This window comes from Peromyscus maniculatus, chromosome X, assembly GCF_049852395.1.
Source record: "Peromyscus maniculatus bairdii isolate BWxNUB_F1_BW_parent chromosome X, HU_Pman_BW_mat_3.1, whole genome shotgun sequence".
Classification (NCBI taxonomy): Eukaryota; Metazoa; Chordata; class Mammalia; order Rodentia; family Cricetidae; genus Peromyscus; species Peromyscus maniculatus.
Window position 1 is genome coordinate 116,219,802 of NC_134875.1, and position 18,697 is coordinate 116,238,498.

The following is an 18,697-nucleotide window of genomic DNA, read 5'->3' on the forward strand; positions in this document are numbered from 1 at the left end:
ACAGAGAAGGACAAGGGAAACCAGGCAAAGTGATGGCCCGAGGAGGGTGATCAGGTACCAAAGCCAGAGAGGACAACTGAGGTCGAAATGGGCTTTAGCCCGTGAACAATGCCAGTGTCTGGAGGGATGTGAGCAAAGGTTCCACAGGAAAAAAAGACTCCTTTCTTGCTTACAGTGTTAGTGGTATGAGAAACTTAGTAACTTTCAGGAAGATAATACCAGGTACAGTGTGTACTCAACGGAAGGAGAATGCCAGCTCAGCCTTCAGATGGCAGGTTTTAATAAGTCAAGGCCACAGGTGTGCCTGCAAGGCACAAACTGTACTAACAGATGGATGGCCACACACATGGCCAGAGCACATGGTCCTGCACACGCACTCCCTGGGGACCTTAAGCATGTTTGCATGGTTCCCAGAGAAGTCTTGCCTATGGCTTCATTCCTCACACAGTCGTCAGGAAATCCCTGAGGTGAAGCTGAGCTGTCTGACAAGCTGAGAATAAACAGAGACGAATGCCTCACACTCAACAATCACCCTGTCATATGACAAGGTCCAGACTGATGATCCGTAACACCTGGCCCAGAAGAAACACTGCCTATGCATCTCAAGACTGTCTTTTAGGGCTAGGGGGTCAGGAAGGTTCTAGAGGACCTGATGTCACCCTTACTCTGCCATGCTCTGAAGGGCCTGTCGAGCTCTGGAAATCTGAACCTCTGTTGCGTATCCCACTGTAGGGGACCCTGACTCTTCAGACTTTCTTTTGTATTGCATGAACAAAACAAAACAACAATAAGGGACTGAGGATGTGGCTCAGCTGGCACTGTGCTTGCCTAAAATGAAGCCCTGTGCCTGATCCCCAGCTCCCCATAAACAGGGCATGGTGGCTCAGGCCTGGAGTCCTAGTACTCAGAACTCAGGAGGCAGAGGCAGGAGGATCAGAACTTGAAGGTTGGCCACACAGGGTGTTCAATTCAAGCCTGGTTTTCGAAAGACCATATTTTTTTTAAAAAAAAAAAATCCAAATCTTTGTTTTGAAGCCAGGTGAAAAGATCTCTGAACCTCTTTCCCACCATCCCAAGTCTTCTATTAATACCTGTAATTGCATTGCCTAGCAGGGACCAGGGCATCATGCAGTGGAAGGCAGGACTGGGTGAGGTTCTGAGAGTCGCGTGGGAGAATACAAGTTTCCAAGGGACTAGAAGCATTTTGGATGTCATTCCATGTCCTGGATGGTTTCTGATAGCTCCAGCAGAAGAGCACGGAATGGGGAGCAGAGCCAGACAAGTCAAGGAGGTGATTATGTCAATCATCCTTCATTCATATGTAGTTTCTTCAAGATAGATAGCCTCTTCTAGGCTCAGGGGAACAAAGCCAAGTTTCTACCCTTGTGAAGTTTATGTTTTACTAGGGAGAAATAGATCATAAACAAGTAGTGTGGTAAGTCAGTTGTAGAGGTGATTCAAGTACATTCGATGAAATATAGATCAGGATACAATAAATCAGGAGTGCCACTGCGGCAGGAGTGTTATATTTGGCCTCATTGACGAAGTGATATTTGAGTTAAGGACTGAAAGGGGTAGAGAATTTGTTAAAGAGTCGTCTAAAGAAAGGACAGTCTAGCCGGGCGGTGGTGGCGCATGCCTTTAATCCCAGCACTCAGGAGGCAGAGCCAGGCGGATCTCTGTGAGTTCGAGGCCAGCCTGGTCTACAGACTGAGTTCCAGGAAAGGCATAAAGCTACACAGTGAAACCCTGTCTCAAAAAAACAAAAAACAAAAAACAAAACAAAACAAAATTCCCAGAGCTGGGCAGTGGTGGCACATGCCTTTAATCCCAGCACTCAGGAGGCAGAATTGGATCTCTATGAGTTCAATACCAGCCTGGTCTACAGAGGTAGTTTCAGAACAGCTAAGGGTGTTACACAGAGAAACCCTGCCTAAAAAAAAAAATTCCCTTGGAGCCGGGTGTGGTACACATCTATATTCCCAGAAATTGGGAAGTTGAGGCAGGAGGATGATGGTGAGTTTGTGGTCAGCCTGGGCTACATAGCAAATGCCAGGCCAGTCAGAGCTAAAATAAACAAAACAGCAAACAAACAACAGCAACAAAACGGCCCTGAGCGGTCTGAGAATGGAGCTCAGTAGTAGAATGCCATTTGTGATATTAAAAGAAAGGCAGCGGGGTTTACACTGGATGAACCAACAGAAGAAGGCATTGTGATTGCAGAGCAGGTAGAATAAGAATGAATCTCTGAACAGAGAAACAGACCCTGGCATGAGAAACAAGGAAACATGGTGGTTTCGCCATCTACCGTACTCAATGGGGGACACCAATGGGAGGGCAAAGAAGGAAGGTCTGGGAAGTCAGCAGTGCCGTGCCAGTGTGCAGGAGCGGTTACAAAGCTAGACAATAAGGAAAATCAGCCCCCTCCAAGAGCTACAGGTGTACCGGGGGAGGATGGCAGAAGGGACAATTATCGGTGCAGCCAACCGCAAAGGAACAACGAGTCCAGAAAGAAACTGAACATGCATGGTCAGGGGTGAAGAGAGTTCCAAGAAAACCTGAATAATTAGAAACCCACTCTAACTAATGCTAGGCGACAGTATCTAAAATAGTACTTTAGTTTTTTTAATGTTCAGGTCTAGGGTCAATCCTTTCTGGTAAACTGGAAGTAATAATTTCTTGAGAGCTGGTTATTTATAACTTACTTACAGAACTCAAATTGTCCAATCTTGTTAAACAGTAAATAGCGTTTAACTATCAAACATACCACATCTCAATGATCTACCACTACACATTACTGCATTTCAAGAAGAATCTACCTGTGTTCACAATGCTCATAGAGATGCATCATGTGCCATAGGGAAGCTAAACTTTCTACACATCTACGCATGTGCCCTTTGCTATCACTGATTACTTATGTAAATCCTTGGATTTTTACTGACATGTCTGCTATTGTGCAGATTTACAAATGTATGAGAAAAGGAGAAAACATAAAAACTATTAAAGCCTCATTCATAAATTGTGTAGTTACTGTGATAAGTGGTTTGAACTCTGCCTAATTAAACTTTCTCTGTGCAAAACAGACGGCAGAAAGAAAATGTACTCTGGATAAAGGTTACAATCACATTGAAAGAAATTGTTTCTCATCCGACTGACTCCTGATTTCAAAAGGAAGCCTTTTGCAACTCCTCAAATCTGAATTGGAGATTATCTTGCCAAATCTTGATAGAGAAAACTTAGCTTCCTCCTCTCACCCACTTCTTCCCTGGGAGCAGGACTCCCATCTGACAATGGTACCCTTGCTGCCTTGGGCCTTCAAGGAATTCTAGCCTGATTTTAAAGGTTGTGAATTAAGGAAGAAACGCCCCAGAAAGTGGAAAGGCTTTCCACTTCCAACATATCTGTGAACATCAGCTACTCTGGGCAATGTGCAGGCATTGCTAAAGGATCCTCGGCAGTTTCACTCACAAGAAAATGGGGTTACTTCTATTCATAATCCAGTCCAGCTTGTAAACAGCAGCACATACAGAAGACAGCAGAGTATCAACAAAGGGAGACCAGGAAGCAGAAAGCAAAGAGGTTTTCCACGGCTCAGAAGGCACAAGTACTCTCCGAACTAAGGTGTGCCCATTAGCTCCTAATGTTTCTCAAACCTTCCCAGGGAAAGTACACGGTGTGTGTGTGTGTGGGGGGGAGGGCACTGACATTAATATTAACAAGCTGCCACAAGTTTTCTCAGGACAGAAATACTTCATAAGGAATGTTCCAAAGAATGGTAGCCACCAACCATTCTGTATTTTTGGAGGTACCTCTCCTCTAGGTCTTGGGTGGGTCACAAAAAGTTAGGGCCAGAAGGAGTAATTTCAGAGTGGAAAAGTTTTTGATTTCTGTAAGTAGAGCTGTGACAGTACTCCACAGTCTAGGGATGGCTGTGAGCCTGTCTGCAGCTCCTGGCTTAGTGGGGGTGGGGATGAAGAAGAAACCACGCCAGTCAGAGTCTTGACTTATTGCGCCTCAGTTTCTGAAGGAAGCCTCAGAATTGGTAGCCTTTACCCTCGTCTCCAGCTGTTTCTTAGCAGGTTGGACTTTCTTATTTAGATTCAACCAACTCTGGCGACGTGCCCTCACAAGGGACTGCTCCTCCTGTGCCCCCACAATTCTCTCAAGTGCAAAAGAACTGTGAAAGAGTCTGGTGACTCCCAAGAGTGGAGAAAGGGGGACTGAAGCAGAGAAGACGACGCCCAGTCAGGCCCACGGACTTAGGCAAGACTCGCAGAATCAACAGCTGTCGCTGCCCGGAGCCCCGGATCGGTGGGATAGAGGGTCGTGGGAAGGGTCATGGCCCTCTTTGGGTCTGTCCATCCTCCCTGAGGCTCCCACTCCATTCGGCTGCCCATCCTTACCTGGACGATTCTCGGACAGCACTTAACAAGTGCCGCTCGCAAGTTAGCTTCCCAGGACCCGCAACTGGGGAGTGTCCATCAAAGCCTCGCCCTCTGGCGCCCGTGCCACGCCCCCTATAAGCCACGCCCCCACCCCTTCCAGCACTGCTAAAGCCGCAGGGACCGCCCTAATCACGCCCCATTAGACCTGGCGTGCCTTTGCTCTCGGCCCTGACACACACCCCCTACGCAAGCCACGCCTCTAAGCCCGAGCCACGCCTCTGAGTTCTTCACTCTCCCGCCTCCCTTTCTCGCTTTGCCTGCGGCAGGCAATGTTTCTGGGACAAAAGCATTATTTCTTGGATAAAATCAGACAGCTGGCCTAAAGCCTCTAAGTCTAAAAATTGGCTTTCCTCAAGTTTCGTCCATCTCTGAATACCATGATTTTGACATGCTAAAGTCGAAATGTTGGATGTGTTCTTTTCCACTACTTTTCAGCTCAATTTACCCAAGTTTCTAAACATCCTCTGAACTTGAACTGTGGGCTCATGTTCCTTTCAACCAGTTTTCATAGCCTTTAAACCGGGACTGTGAAATTGTGCTTCTAGTCCTTTGTCCTTATCTGACTTTAAATGCAAGGCAGAGGTACCAAATAAGCACTCTCCTCTATTTCCTGTAGTCTCTTACAGATGGTTTTTTTTTAAAGGCAACCAGTGCCCTCTTGCTATGTAGGGACTGAGCATCTGAACATTAATCTAACTGAAATTGGTTGTGAGGGTACACACTCAGTTATCTTTCCTCCTTCCAGTCCAAGAAAAATGAGGAGAAGTTACAACCAGCTTGCTGCCCTTGTATTCACATCCCCGACTCATTCATTCAAATCACATTCATGGTGTAGATGCTCCTCTGGCAAATAAGACAAACCTCAGGGTTTCTCTGGTTTGATGTTGCCCCACCTGCAGCTGAGATGTGACTCCCCCCGCCCCAAAAAAATAAAATTCAAAAGGGATGATGTAGCAAGGAGTTGATAGGTGAAGAGGACTTAATAGTCACAGGTCCTCTCCTCCTGTTCTTTACCATGAATATGCATTTCTTCCCTTAAAATACTTTTTAAGATTAAATTTTTCTTTTCCATGTGTGTGAGTGTTTTGTCTGGATGTATATACGACCACCACATGCATATCTAGTTCCCATGAAGGTCAGAGGAAAGCACTGGATCCTCTGGAACTGGAATTATGGATGGTTGTGAGCTGCCATGTGGGTGCTGGGAACCAAATCCTGGTCTTCTGCAAGACCACAAAGTAATCTTAACCTTGCAGCCATCTCTTCAGTCCCTGAAAACACATTTCTTAAAAGAAAGAAAGAAAGAAAGAAAGAAAGAAAGAAAGAAAGAAAGAAAGAAAGAAAGAAAGAAAGAAAGAAAGAAAGAAAGCTTTCAGGTATATTACACAAGAAGCAAACAAGTTTATCTTTAAAAAATACCACATATGACATCTATAGCCCACTCCTAAGTATAATGACTTTTTATTTTGGTTTTTCAAGACAGGGTTTCTTTGTACAGCACTGCCTGTCTTGGAACTAGCTCTGTAGACCAGGCTGGCCTCGAACTTATAGAGATCTGCCTACCTCTGCCCCAAGTGCTAGGATTAATGGCATGTGCCACCACCACCTGGCTTATAATTACTTCTTAAAGCAACTGTCTTTGCTTACAAAGAGAGTAGCGGATGATAAGACCTAACATCTCCTATTGCTTATTGTTCATAATACAAGCATGTATGTATCTCAAATCACATTTTAGGTAGTTTAACAAAGTGAATAAACAGTAACATGCATTGAATTTCACAGGTCTTCTTAATCCCATTAGCAGGAATATTATTGGGTGGCAAACACAGAAAGACAATTTATAGTACTTAGTACACTAGTTCATGCAACAAATTCCCCAAAAATCTTTAGTGAGTACCTACCTTTTCAAATGCACACAAAAACACAGTTTCTGCCCTCATAGCTGTTTGATTTGCTGGCTGGCTGTACTTCTTCATATCCTAATAATAAAGGCATTATGATTGCATATCAATTCTTTCTTGCCTCCTATTCCATTTCTGGCTTGAAGATGGTGAGAATAGTCAAAACGTTGTCCTCAAAAGAACACAGAGAAAAGAAGACATCACAACAGAGCATTTGATCAAACTCATCCTGGCCCTGAGAGCCCTGCCTCATTTGTAACATGTTCCAACTGCAATTGTGTAAGCACAAGAACTGAAGACCATAATGAGGGATTGTGTGGTAGTGTGGGACATTGCGTAAGAGTGGATAATTAGAAAAGAGGGAGAACAAAAACATTTCTGAGTAAATGAGCACTTGTGGGAGAAAAATAAATGGGGAATAAAAAGAAAATGAAGCCTGGTGTGATGGCATATACCTTTAATTCCAGCGGAAGCAGGTAGGTGTCTGCAAGTTCGAGGCTGGCCTGGTCTGCATAGTGAGTTTCAGGCTAATTCAAGAATACACAGTGAGACTTGGTCTCCCAAAAGAGGTGGGGAGGCTGGCAGGTAATGGGAAACTGTGGGAGAAAGTGGACAGTTGTGAGAAAGACAGAGGCTTTGTTCTGGGGAGAAGAGAAGGTCGTGAAAAGAACAAAGAACTGTAATAGAGGCAAATTTCTTCACATAATGGTTATAACTTCATTAATTTGGCTGGAACAAGGTATTCAGATATTTGGTCAAAAACTATTCTGAGGACCAGAGAGATGGCTCATTAAGCACTTTCTACTCTTACGGAGAACCCAGGTTTAGTTATCAGCACCCACATGGTGGTTCACAATCATATGTAACTCCAATTCTGGGAGAGCCAATGCTTTCTTCTGGCTTCCTCAGACACTAGGCACAAGCATGGTACACAGACACACAGGCAAAACACCCACACACATATAATAAAATGATGTAAAGATAGAAAACAATGTAGTCAGTAACAAGATCAAAAAGTAAGAAAAATTCAGGCTTTGGAACACAATGAGGAAACATTTTATTCAAAATGGGCTAATGGGTTGACTCTATGTTCCATGCGCCCCTATCAAGAGAGTATGGCAACAATGTGAAGATTCTTCCAGTCTTCACAAAATTAAAACCACAGCTTAGTTTCTTTGTATGGCTCATTGTCATTGTCAACTTGACTGAATTTCAAATCACTTAGAAGATGGTGAAGCACACATGTGGAGGTGTCCAAGGGTGTGTTTCCAGAGAAGACTGGGAAGACCCACCCTGCATATACACAGCAGTGGACCATGAGCTGGTGATTCACACTGAATCAAAAAAGCGAAGGAGAAGGCTAGCCATGTGCTCGTGGCCTTCTTAGTTTTAACTGTCAACTTGATGGAGCCTACAGTCACCTAAGAAGGGAGTCTCGTTAAGGGATTGCCCAGATCATATTGGCCTATGAATATGTCGCTGAGGAATTGTCTTGATTGTGAGTTGATGTAGGGCGAAGCTTACAAGGGCTGCACCATTCCCTAGGCAGAAAGCCAGCTAAGCATGGGTCTGCAATTGAGCGAGCAAACAATGTTCCTCCATGGTTTGTGCTGTACTTCTGTGGCTGTCAATTTGTTCCTTGGTCAAAGGTAATGCTATATGGAATAGTGATTCCTTCAAAGTATACCGTTGTTACAATCACAAAGCACACTACATTAAGTGCATTCTACATACTGTCCAAATGTTCCTGCCTAATTAAGTACAGTACACAGTTCCACGGTAGCATTTTGATTATTGTCCCTTAGGATGGCAAGCAGGTTTCAACGTACATTTCAACTTTGATCTGTTTACAGTAGCTGCCCGCGTAAATTGTGCTGTGAAATTCTATGAGTCTAGTCTCAGAAGGAAAAAGTTCTGTGACTGACTAACAATGCCTGGATGGGTGGGTGGGTGTGGTAAACAACCCATGTAGCATCTCTGATTTGTAGCAACAGAAATTTTGTATAACATCTTTTACAGTCCTCAAAAATACTTACCATTAGGCTGCTGACAGCTACACCATGGTAGAGAGCTCAGAATCAACATCACTGGCCAACATGTAAGGATAGAAATGTTGAGATACTAAATAATTTATATGCTTTATGTATCAAGAGGGAGTAATTTAAGATTCTGTTATGAAAACGACAGGTTCTAAACAAAAGTATTTGGCCTGTTTTAATTACTTTTCTATTGCTGTGAAGAAACACCACAACCTAGGCAACTTAAAGAAGAAGGTGTTTAATTGGAGACTTACTTACAGTTTCAGAGGTTTAGTCCATGGCCATCACGTTGGGGAGCGTGGCAGCAAGCAGGAAGGCATGGCAGGGGAGCAATACCAGAGAGCCTCCATCCTGAGACACAAGCAGAGGCAGAGAGAATGAAACCCCAAAGCCCACCCCCACTGACACACCTCCTTCAACAAGGACACACCTTCTCCAACAAGGCCACCACCACCTAGCGTTTTTTCAGGTAAGTTTCACAAACTGGGCATTCAATGACCAAGCATTCAAACATATAAGTTTATGGAGGCCATTCTCATTCAAACCACCACATGGTCTAGTGTATCCAACACTTCCTTATAAATACAGACAAAGGAAGTTTGAATGGGCATGGCTAAACATTTTGGTGTAAACTCCAACAGTATGCCAAATTAGTACTTGTAGACACAAACCCCTGCCTCACACTTCCATTCATGGCTGTGAGAATTTAAAACAAGCATAATGTACCAATATCATGTAAAGATTTCAACATAATGTTCCAGTAATGTAAATGACTGAACCTCTTAGGAAATAAAACGTTCAATATGGTTATTAATACACATAACTCTCTATGACTTAATGCTCGTTCATAGACTGAGACCCACAAACAATTACTTTTAAATGCCTTAAATTCTCTCTTTAAGAATATAAAGTTAATCTGGGCATAGTGGTGCATGCCTTTAATCCCAGCACTAAGGAATTAGAGGCAGGTAGATCCCTGTGATTTTTATGATCCTTCCCCTTGTCATTTACACTAAAGCTATTTCCACATTCGTATCTTTACTCATACCCCAACCCAGGGCCAGTGTCAGAGAATCCACTCTGTCCTCTAAGAGCTGAGCCTAACTTGGCTTTGTTCACACACACACACACACACACACACACACACACACACACACACACACACACACACACACACAGCAACCCTGCCCCTTCCCATGCTTCTCTGAGCCATCCTATCGGCAAGTCCTTTTGAGTCAGCCTCAATGGGTGTTCATTTGCACTGTGAGCTGTCATTCATTCTTCAGCATCTGAACCTTTACTCTGGGTTTCTTGTGACTAGCCTCTCCTTTAAGAAGTTCTTCTATTGTTTTTAGGAGTTTTTAAAGTGACAGTCCACCAGCTTTGGGTGCTCACCTTCATCTGTGTCCCTAGCATTTTTTCACATCCTTAGCATTCCTCCCTTGTCTGTGTGAACTGAAATTTCCTTGAAAGTGTGGCCTACAATTTGGTGCATTTTTTAAAGATTTATTTCTTTTATGTACAAGAGTGCTCTATCTTCATATACACCTTTATGCCGGAAGAGGGTATCAGATCCCATTATAGACGGTTGTGAGCCACCATGAGGTTGCTGGGAATTGAACTCTGAACTTCTGGAAGAGCAGCCAGTGCTCTTAACCACTGAGCCATCTCTCCAGCCCCAATTTGGCACATTTTTATATTTCTCAGATCCCATGATTATTTGATGGTTGAATATGAATGACTGATCCTAATCTAATACTGGAATTCTACAAGACCCAAAACTGTTGGGAATGATGCAAAGAAGAGAAAATTGTATGAAACTGGCATATTCAAAAGACTCATCAAAAAAGAAAGCCATATGCCTTTTTGAGAGTTACTGCTGCTGTGATGAAACACCATGAGCAAAAGCAAGATGGGAGGAAAGGTTTTGTTTGGCTTATGATTCCACATCATCTTTCATTATCAAAGTCAGGGCAGGAATTCAAACACAGCAGGAACTTAGAGGCAAGAGCTGATGCAGAGGCCATGGAGGGATGCTGCTTACTGGCTTGCTTCCCATGGCTTGCTCAGCCTGCTTTCTTAAAGAACCCAGGACCACCTGTCCAGGGATGGCACAACCCACAATCAACTGCCTGTTCCCCCCCTTTCCCTGCCATAGATCACTAATTAAGAAAATGCCCTACAGGCTACAGTACAATCTTATAGAGGCATTTTCTCAATTGAGATTCCCTCTTCTCAGATGGCTATAGCTTATGTCAAGTAGACATAGAAGTAGCCAGTACACTGGGTATGGTGGGCACATGCCTTTAAATCCCATTACTCAGCAGGCTGAGTTCCATACATGTGAGGTCAGCCCGGCTTACATAGTGAGTTTCAATACAGCTCTGCAGAGAGACTTTGTCTCAAAAAACAAAAGAACCAACAAAAGAACATAGTATTGAAGGATAAGAAATGGCTCAGAAGTTAAGAACACTGGTTGCTTTTCCAAAGGACTTGGATTCAATTCCCAGCACCCATATGGTGGCTCACAACTGTCTGTAACTCCAGTTCCAGGGGTTCCCACGCTCTCTTCTGGTTTCCTAAGGCACTGTATGAAAGTGTTATGCAGATATACGTGTAGGCAAAACACTCATATGCATATGAAAATTTTTTTTAATTTAAACAATATAATGTTGGCAAAATTACACTCAGTTCATCTGAGTTAATTTTCATTTCGAAGGAGTGGTGATTAACTTTCCATGAAGTAAACAAAAAAAGTCTGCGGGGGAGAAAAAGCAAAGTTCATATTGGTTATGCCTGCCTGCCCGCCTGCTGACATGCTCCTTGCCATGATGATCACGGATTAACCCTCTGAAACTGTAAGCAGGCACTCAATTAAACGCTTTTTAGTGTTAAGTTGCCTTGGTCATGGTGTCTCTTCACGTCAATAAAACAGTAACTAAGACAGTTACTGTGAATAGTGTTGTAGTAAACACAGCAGGATCAATGTTTCTTTCACATACCAATTTCATCTCCTTCACAGATATATCCAGGAGTGGTATGGGTGGATCACAAGGAAGTTCTGGTTTTAGTTTCTTGAGAACCCCACATTGTTTTCTAGGGTGTCATTGTTCATTTGTATCCTTTCAAACAATGTCTGAAGCTAGGTTCCCTTTTCTCATCATCTCCATCAGTAAGTACTATCAGTATTTTCATAATGGCTGTTCTAAGTGCAGTGACGTGGAAGCTGATTTTACTTTTGATTTGGAATGGATGAGTAGATGCCAGGGCCACAGGGCCACAGGAAGCGCTGAACCTTTCTGCAGCCTCCTCCAGCCCTGCTGCCCTGCTCTGTCTTGTAATTGAGCCATGCCCTTAGCTGGCCTGGCTGTACTACTTCAAGTGCATTCCATGAAGGTAGCAGGGTTATTCCTATCCACTAGATTTCCACTAGCCAAAGCCTTAATGGTCCTTATCTGCTTTCTCTTCTCCACTGCATTGGCTTAGAAGGCCTGCAGCTTCACCTTGTAAAGGTCTCTTGGTCTGTGCGCACTGCTGTATATGCACATTCCACTGTTATCAATGACTGATTTTGGCTTCAGCGTACAGACACGCTTACCCACAACCATGCAGCATACTGGTCCGAGAAGCAGTTCTGTGTATGCTTCCCTTCCTGTAACCATCATAAGCCTTTCATTGGTTTCTTGTGAAGTCCGAACTCCTCGGCAGAGCCTGTAAGAACTCATTTTCCACCCTGCTTCTCCGGCTTCTCCCAATGCCTCCACGCCAATCCCCTGCCACAGTCATCCCAAAGAAGACACAGATGTTCTGCCCGGTTCTCAGCATTGGTTCTTCTTCAGGTTGCTTTCTCCTCCTCTCCTCCATGGGTCTGGCTTGCAAGACCCGGCATGAGGATCACCTCTAGAACTTCTCACAGAGTCTCCAAACTCCAGTGGTTGAATTTTCTGTTTCTTTGACACTTCGTGGTGTTTCTTCTTCTGTGGTGCTAGGGTTTAAGCTTAAGGCCTCAAGCAACCTAGGTTAAGTGCTCTTTCACTGAGCTACATCCACAGCCCCACATTTTTAGATCCTTGGTCTGCTGCTCTTTCAACTGAGCTACCTCTGCCACATCTTTAAAAATAAAAGTTGTCCTTGCCCCTACTAATTTGTAAATTGTCCCAGGGACACTTACCTCAGCTGACTGAGACAGGGCTGACCACGTACAGATGCTCAAAGAATATTTAAGATCAAATTTAGTTAGCTTGTGTAATGGGCTGGGAATATAGCTTGGCCTAGAGTCCTGGAGCCCTGTGTTCCAACCCCAGCACTGTGTAAATACGCCTACAATCCCAGAGCTGGAGAAGTGGAGGCAGGAGGATACTCAGCTCTACTATGAAACAAAGAATTGCAATCCAGTGAAGGATTCATACATTAATTACTTTACCATTGTGTTGCCAAAATGTAGGTTCTGAGGACTAGTAACATCTGGTGAAGGGTATTGGAAAACAGATACTTGTATACTGCAAACAATGTGTATGTTGACATTCCTTTTGAAAAAAGTGAACACAGATTAAAATTTTACTTTTTGCATATCCAGACTCTTTAGTTTAAACATATACCAAAAACATTCATCAAAATGTGTGAAAATTTATCTGAATCTAGAATATTTATAACAGTGAAAAAAGAAATGTGATTCCCTCCCTCCAGTTTTTTAAAACAGGGTCTCATTATAGCTCATGCTTGCCTTGACCTGACCATATAGCCTAACTTAGCTGTGAATTTTTGATCCTCCTGCCTCCTGAATGCTGAGATTGTAGAAATGTGATTGAAGAGCAGGAAGAAAACGTTTGGTGTCTAACACACCTTTGTGGCCTGATTGAAGTCTTTGTTAAATCTCTATCCCTGTGTGTATTGACTTTTCCTTCTCAAGATAACTTCATCTATTTTTTTCAGGGTGGGAGTACTTAGGTCAGCTCTTTCCTTAGGGACATTTCCATTGCATCTAACGTGACTTTGCTAGAATGGCTGGTCTGGCCGCCTCTTCCTCTGGGACAGCTTTTCCTCTCTCAGTGTCCTTGGTGCCAAGGTGGAGCAGATGGTACAAGCCTTCCTCGGTGGGTTGAGCTAACAGAGAGGGGCCATCTCCAACAAAACCCCACCCTCACTATGTCTCTCAAAGTGCTAGCTTCCACTTTGATGCTTTCAAACCCAAATGTCCTAGTTGACATCAGAGCCATGCAATCTCATCTCCCATTCGTGACTTTCCAGGAAGGAAGTGCCACAAGGGAAGAGAGGAAAGCCCAGCAGAGACCCCAGGGGACTTCTACTGGCATTGTTGGTGGGGTGCCACCCGGGGAGAGCGTCTCATCCCTGTAACTCAATCCTCAGAGTATCTCAGGGCTTGCTTGTAATTTCAGTTTGGACCCATTGGCATAGAGACACTGACTCAGTATGATGGTGAGAAGTTTCAAGGTAAGTCAGTGTAGCTGAGAAACGGACAATCTTTCCACTCATGTCATTGCTAACTGCAACCGTCACACCAGATCAAGTCCCCTGTGTCTATTGGCCACCACACTGAGATAGTAGAGACAGTACTGCCATTATACAGCATGGCTCCATTCCATTAATGTTGACGTTAGCCAAGCACCAGACCTTGGAGTTAAACAAAACCATCTCCTTCAGCCGGGTATGGTGGTTAACACCTGTAACCCCAATACTCAGGGAGCTGAGGCCGAAGAATCACCAAGAGTTTAAGGCCAGCTTAGGCTACTTAGTGAGTTCCAGGCCAGCGTGGCAGTACATAGGAAGCTTGCTTCAGTAACAACAATTACAAAAAACCAAAACCACTTGCCCCAATCCTGTGTTCAATCTCAGTGACCCGCATGGTATAAGGAGAGAACAGACTCACTTAAGTTGTCCTTTGACCTCCACACCTGTAGCAGGACATGTGTGTGTCGTGCACACGCACACACAAACACACACACTAAATAAATAAACTTATAAAGCAAGCAAAAACGAACGATCCCCTTTGTTTGAAGAGGTCGCTGTCTTAGGATGCTTACCTTCTCAATGAAACAAGATGAGGACATCCTGGAACATTTGTACTTTCCTCATCAGATGAAAACCAGTGACATACGCTTCCCAACGTTGACAGCCCTTCTATGGAACAGACAGTTTGGTAGAAAAAGACAGGAAGTTTATGCCAAGAACCACCCCCCTCTTCCACACCAAGAGAAGACTCAGTTCTTGATAGCATCTGCTGAATCAGACAGCTATGGGGTGGGGGTAGGGGTGGGGGTGCCCCACTTTGAGTCAACTGAGAGAATACTGTTTTGACCTAGGGTCTGGAGAAAAGTCAATGAGCCCGAACCGTTCCACAAATAATCGGTAGGAGATGAGTTGTTCTAATGAAAATATTAGCCCAAGTCATGGAGGTTAATTATTAAGCCTTTCAGATGCTTTGCTTGTTTTCCTGATACCCTAATCCTGGCCACAGAACAACTAAACCCGCTTTGAGTGGAGGTTAGAGATTGTTTTTCCTGTTTGTCTCCTGTTTCAACTGACACAATGCTGTGGGGTTGCCCACCCCCTCCCCGCCCCCACCTCTTTTCTTTTCTTTTTTTTTCTCTTCTTTTCTTTTGGCTGTTAGGTGTGTTGAGCTCTGTCAACAAGAAACTGCCTTGAAATTGAAAAGCAGATGAACAGTTTTGTGTGCAAGCCTTTGTCTTGTCGGATTTGTTTTCTCTCTCTCTCTCTCTCTCTCTCTCTCTCTCTCTCTCTCTCTCTCGCGCGCGTTTTGCTTTTTGAGACAGGGTTTCTCTGTGCAGCCCAGGCTGTCCTGGAACTCACTCTGTAGAACAGGCTGACCTTGAACTCAGGGACTCGGCTGCTTCTGCCTCCCGAGTGCTGAGATTGAAGGTGTATATGGACTTTTACTACAGAACTCTAGGGTTGACCTAACCCGGGTCCTTTACAAGAAAATGCTTTTTTTTGTTTGTTTGTTTGTTTTTTGTTTTTTTTTTTTGGTGTTTTGAGACAGGGTTTCTCTGTGTAGCTTTGCGCCTTTCCTGGAGCTCACTTGGTAGCCCGGGCTGGCCTCGAACTCACAGAGATCCGCCTGGCTCTGCCTCCCGAGTGCTGGGATTAAAGGCATGCGCCACCACCGCCCGGCTAAGAAAATGCTTTTTTGAAAGTGACTTTGGGCCAGGTCAGCTTTGGAGAAAGCAGTAAGCAGAATATCTGCCTGTTCACTTTTAAATGCTTCTACTAGCATTCAATTGTATGAATGCTCCCTCCTGCATAACTTTTTAGTAAAAAACATTTAAGTGCAAGTGTATATAGAGTCCAGAAGAGGGTGTCAGATCCCCTGGAGCTAGACTTACGAGTAGTTGTGAACAGCCTGATAGTGGTGCCCTATAGCACTTACACAGATATCTTAAGCATGAATAAATTATTTCTAAGGGCTGGAGTGATGGCTTTGGCTAAGAGTACTTAGTTTAATTTCCAGCATCCACATTGGGTGGCTTACAACCCTGTAACTTCAACTTCAGGGAATTTGATATCTTCCTCTGGCCTCCATGGGCACCCGAACACATCTCTCTCTCTCTCTCTCTCTCTCTCTCTCTCTCTCTCTCTCTCTCTCTCTCTCTCTCACACACACACACACACACACACACACACACACACAAATGTATAAAGGACCTCCATCTCATGTTTTATTAAAAGTAATGCTAGACCAAAATAGAAATGCTTAATAAAACGATTTGCTTCAAGTATTTGTTTTTCATTTTGTAAAATGTGTATGGCTGTTTTGCCTGCATGTATGTTTATGCAGCACATGGATACCTGGTGCTGGAGGAGGCCAGAAGAGGCATCAGATCCCCCGGGAGGAGAGCCATCATGTGGATGCTAGGAATCAAACCCAAGTCTTCTGGAAGATTAGCCAGTGCTCTTAACTGCTGAACCATCTCTCACACTCCTGCTTCAAGCATTTAATCTAGATTACAAAATAGGCTTATGCAGGGACACTTGGCTCAGTCTGGGAGGAGGGGACTGGACCTGCCTGGACTGAGTCTACCAGGTTGATCGCAGTCCTCGGGGGAGGCTTTGTCCTGGAGGAGGTGGGAATGGGGGGTAGGCTGGGGGGAAGGGGAGGAGGCGGGAGGGGGGAGAACAAGGGAATCCGTGGCTGATATGTAGAACGGAATGGTATTGTAAAATAAAATAAAAGGAAAAAAAAATAGGCATCTGAACTAATGACAAAGGTAATGTGTCACTTGGCTAGTGAAGTCACACGTGGGATGTAAAGATGTATTTAATTCAATTTTATGTATTTACTGAGTAGCTACTATGTGGAAAACACGGCAGGCACCTGGGCTGTTATGAGTATTCTTTTTATTTTGGGGGAGGGGTTTCGAGACAGGGTTAGTTTGGGTGCCTGTTCTGTATCTCACTCTGTAGACCAGGCTAGCTTCAAACTCACACAGAACCGCCTGGCTCTGCCTCCCAAATGCTGGGATTAAAGGCGTTTGCCACCACTGCCCGGCAAGCATTCTTATGTACTTATTTCCCACATCTTTCTTTTTTGAGCATTTTTGGGGGAGTAGAATTGCAAGTCATCTCCTAAGCTCCATGTTTTCTCCTTAGTCCATGTGCTCCATGCTCCATGTTGGATTCCTAGTCGAAAACCCTACCTCCAGTACAGAAGCTTCCAAGCTTTTCCATTTATTCAAGATAAGTTGGTTCCACTGGCAGGTCTCCAAACGGTGTCAACTGTGCTTTGATCTTAGTAGCTTGGGCTGTGTTTGGTGAAACTAAATAGGACTCCTACCCATCACCAGGCCTGAACAACCCATGGCAAGAAAGAGGACAAGGTCCAGTAAGTTCTACCATCCAAGGGTCAATGGAAATCTATGTTCTGACAAGAGCTGGCTGACATCTTCTTCTTTACCTCCTTCCTTCTTTCTCAACCACACACATCCTTCACCTCTGCATTCTGTCAAGGAGCTGTCCCTATCTGAACAGCTTATATCCACTACTGGTCAACAGTGGTCTTTCTGATTTCCAAGTGTGCTAGTTTCATCTGTTGCTGTGACAAACACCACAGTCAAAAGCAACTTAGAGGATGTCTTAGGGTTTGTATTGCTATGAAGAGACACCATGACTACTGCAACTCTTATAAAGGAAAACATTTAATTTGGGCTAGCTTATAGTTCACAAGTTTAGTCTATTATCATCATGGTGGGACATGGTGGCATGCAGGCAGACATGGCGCTGGAGAAGGAACTGAGCCTTACATCTTGATCCACAGGCAACAGGAAGTGAACTGAGACACTAGGTGAGGCTTGGGCATATTTGAGACCTCAAAGCCCACAGTGACATAGTTTCTCCAACAAGGCCATACCTACTCCAACAAAGCCACATCTCCTAAAAAGTGCCACTCCCTATGAGCTTATGGAGGCCAATTACATTCAAACTACTACAGAAGAGAAAGAGTTTATCCAGCTTACATTTCCATACCATTGAGGGAGGCCAGCCAAGGAGCTCAAAGCAGGAATTTAAAGCAGAAATCATGGAGGAATGCTCCTTGCTGATTTGCTTCCAGGCTCATGCTATATAGCTATACAGCTCAGGACTACCTGCCTGGGAAATGGTGCTGCCCACAGTGAGATGGGCCCTCCTACATTAACTAACAATCATGACAATATTCCACGGACAAGCTTATAGACTGATTTGATCTGGCCAATCCCTCAACTTGGATTTATCCTCAGGTGACTCTAGGCTGTGTAAAGCTGACAGTTAAGGCTAACTAGGGCACCTAGGTTACAGATTTGAGGTCTTGCTATATTTCTGCCCCTTTAACAGGGAAAGGAGGAACAAAGCAGAGAATGAAAATCTAATAAATTTTTCCTTATATTTGTCAAAGTAGTAAAGGGAATCTTAAAATTATTCACTAAAATGAGGATTAATGGTCTGGAGATGTAGCTTGGCTGTTAAGAGTGCTTGTCTAACACGAATGAAACTGACTTTAGTCTCTAACACTTCATATACTAGGTGTGGTGGTACATGCGTGTAATTCCAGCACTCAAGAGGCTGAGGCAGGAGGATCAGAAGTTCAATGCCATTCATGGTAACATAACAGGTTTAAAATTCAGCCTGGGTCACATCAGATCCTGTTTCAAAAAAAAAAAGCACTTAAATTTTATTTCTATTTCAGAAAGTTATACTTTCCCTGCCCAAAGTTATTAAGACTCAAGGGAGTTATTTCACTGCATCAATGCAATGTAAATTACGTTTTTAAAATGATGGTGGTGCATGACTTCAATCCTAGCAC

General features: G+C 44.0%; 1 protein-coding gene across 2 annotated transcripts in view; it reads right to left on the reverse strand.

The window, feature by feature from the left end:
* The window catches only part of Ca5b (carbonic anhydrase 5B), a 55,456-nt gene extending 48,943 nt beyond the window's left edge, over positions 1-6,513 (reverse strand). Inside the window, exon 1 of one of the 2 annotated variants that reach the window (XM_042268877.2) lies at positions 6,347-6,513. The gene's annotated coding sequence lies outside the window, so the exon portion shown is untranslated. Of the gene's footprint in view, positions 1-4,403; positions 4,542-6,346 lie in introns of those variants that run through there. The other variant, XM_006973209.4, reaches the window with a different exon arrangement.
* Positions 6,514-18,697: the final 12,184 nt, after the last annotated feature.